This window comes from Ceratotherium simum, chromosome X, assembly GCF_057802395.1.
Source record: "Ceratotherium simum simum isolate JZ-2026a chromosome X, ASM5780239v1, whole genome shotgun sequence".
Classification (NCBI taxonomy): Eukaryota; Metazoa; Chordata; class Mammalia; order Perissodactyla; family Rhinocerotidae; genus Ceratotherium; species Ceratotherium simum.
In genome coordinates, this window is record NC_141940.1 from 104413396 (window position 1) to 104415951 (window position 2556).

The window sequence follows — 2556 nt, forward strand, 5'->3', positions numbered from 1 at the left end:
CTAGCTGTGAGAGAAGCTGCTGGCCATGGTCCTGGAGTGCGCACCGGCCTTGACAGCAGCGACAGCCCTGGCTGCAGCTCTGGCTCAAGCTCTCTCTTCCTCATCTCTCAGAGCCTCTTCATGATGGGCTGGAAAGGCACCGGGAATGGTATCATTGACCTTGGTAAAAACCCCCAGAACTTTTGTCTTGCTGGTTTCATCTTGGGCTTTTGTGCCCCACAGGAATTCATAGTGTGGAGGATCACTGTTGGGCACCTGCTGGTACTCCTGGTAATTTAGCTGCACCAAATCACTGGCAATGAGCTTCATGGGATCCACAAAGATGAAGTGCCTTTTCCCAGAATTTACATCCATTATATTCAGCTCTTCCAAGACCATCTCCTTGGTGATACAGTTGCCCTTCGTGAATATCAGGCCCAGGACAGTCATCAGTAGGTTGGTTTTGTGAATGCCCTTTTCATAACTCAGCCTCTCATCTTAAGTGAGGTCCAATTTTCTGACAAGAGCATAGGAGTAGGTCCACTTGCTTCACATCAACCCCAATGACCAGCTCCATGTGCTCAGAGGCTCTCCTGAGGATCTCAGGAAGTGTTCCTTATCCTCTTTTATGACATTCTTCACCATGTCTGACTTTGTGATGTGCTCTCTCATTTGATAACTGAACACTAGATAATTCACCAGCAAAGCCACTTTCTAGTCCATAAGGTGTCTGGGCAACTTCTCAGTGTCTGGCAAAGCTGCAGTGTTCTCTGACTTTCTTCCTCTTCTTGACCACTGGAATCTTCATCTGATATGCTTGATAAGGTACCTGTGGACACTCCTGGCTTTGAGTCTCTCTGTGGGCCTGAAGGTGTTGCTCATGTGTGAAGCACCGATGCTTTTGGCATTGAGGCATGATGACTCTTGTTGGTAGTAGCAGGCAGGGGTGTGGGTAGGAGGCATGGCGATGGGGCACCACAGGCTAAGGAAGAGAAGGAGGATGTTAGTGACCTCAGCTGATAAACTCTACTTTGTTGGCTCTGATAAAGGCCAACTCTACCAGACTTTTCGTAAGGGCAGTGCTCTAGGACCTCACAGGTCTCCTGTCCTGCTTGTCCCATAAGCACTTGAAGGAAGAACTGAGAAGGCATTTCACAGTTCAGCCAGCAGCCCAGTTGGAGATTTCCCAGGGCTCACTGTGAGGCAGGCAGAATTGGGATTTATGGGGTTCCCTCTGTATTAAGATGGGTGGTCCCCTCAGTCCTCAATCAGAGCCGTGACTGTGATTCCTGGAAGCTCCTAGGGCACTCACTCAAGGCCTTCACCTCTCTGAGACCCCTATGAGAAAGTGAGGGGACATCTCATATTGCTACCGCTGTGTGGGTCCTCCCATGGTTGACAGCAGGACTTTACCTCTAGGGGACACCATCTCTTCTGGAGTGGGTGGTCCCCTCACCCATCATTCTGATTCCTTACCTTGACTCCTGGTAGAGTATGGAATGCCTTTCTCTGCCAAACTGAGTCACCCCCTTTAGACCAAGGACCTAACCTCCTTGAGTCTCCTGAGGAGAAAATAACACAGGAAAAAAACCCCGCAAAAGACCTGTCTTTTTGTATATACAGGATGCCTGGCAAATCTACCTGAGCGGGAAGTGAGGGGCCTCAGCTTGAAATTCTGCCTGGGCCTCCTAGTTCTCATAGCAGGGGTAGAGCAGGACTCTGAGGTTCCTATCTTCTGGAATTATATTATTGTCAGTTCATATGGAAGGTACTCCAAGAAATCAGGGTACTGAGAGAAAAGCAAGTTAGAGGGCCTGCGAGGGAACCAATAGGGAGGGAGTGACAGCAAAAAAGAGTGGAAGAGCAGACTGCGCCTGCATGTCTTGCTGAGACATTGTTACAGGGAACCAAATATACCTCCCAGTCAGCGCTGGAAAGATATTTATATCAGCATTTCCAAAAAATAGGGCCTGTGAGATAATATTAAGTGCTATTGCAAAAAAAAAAAGTCAAATCATTTTAGAGTAAGCTGACTTAAACAAAGTTAAATAGATTTTAGTTTGTGGTTTTGTTTTCACTGCAAGACTCCCCAGAGCCCGCAATATGCCGATATGCACTGAGGAACTCCAAGAGGGATGATACAGTATGATGAGTTTTTAAACATTTTTGACTATAGAAAGCATGCCCACCTGACTTTTTTTTTCCACCTTGAATCTTAAGACTTCAACACAGAACATTTTGGAGATGCTGTCTATGTTGTTCCTGGCGGATCCTCTGTGGTAAAAGTGCGGTGGCCCTTGGAGGGGACAAGAATACAGACTGAGGACATTTCCAAAACAAAATGTCTGATTTAGTACCTGTAAAGATGATATGTAGGGGCCGGTCTGGTGGCGTAGTGGTTAAGTTCACGTGCTCCGCGTCAGCGGCCCGGGGTTTGTAGGTTCGGATCCCAGGTGCGGACCGATGCACCACTTGTCAAGCCATGCTGTGGTGGCATCCCATATAAAGTAGAGGAAGATGGGCACGGATGTTAGCCCAAGGCCAACCTTCCTCAGCAAAGAACAAGAAAAAGGAGGA

The 2556-nt window shown here is 47.9% G+C and overlaps 1 pseudogene; it reads right to left on the reverse strand.

The window, feature by feature from the left end:
* Positions 1 to 702, reverse strand: LOC101396652 (melanoma-associated antigen B18-like; annotated as a pseudogene).
* Positions 703 to 2556: the final 1854 nt, after the last annotated feature.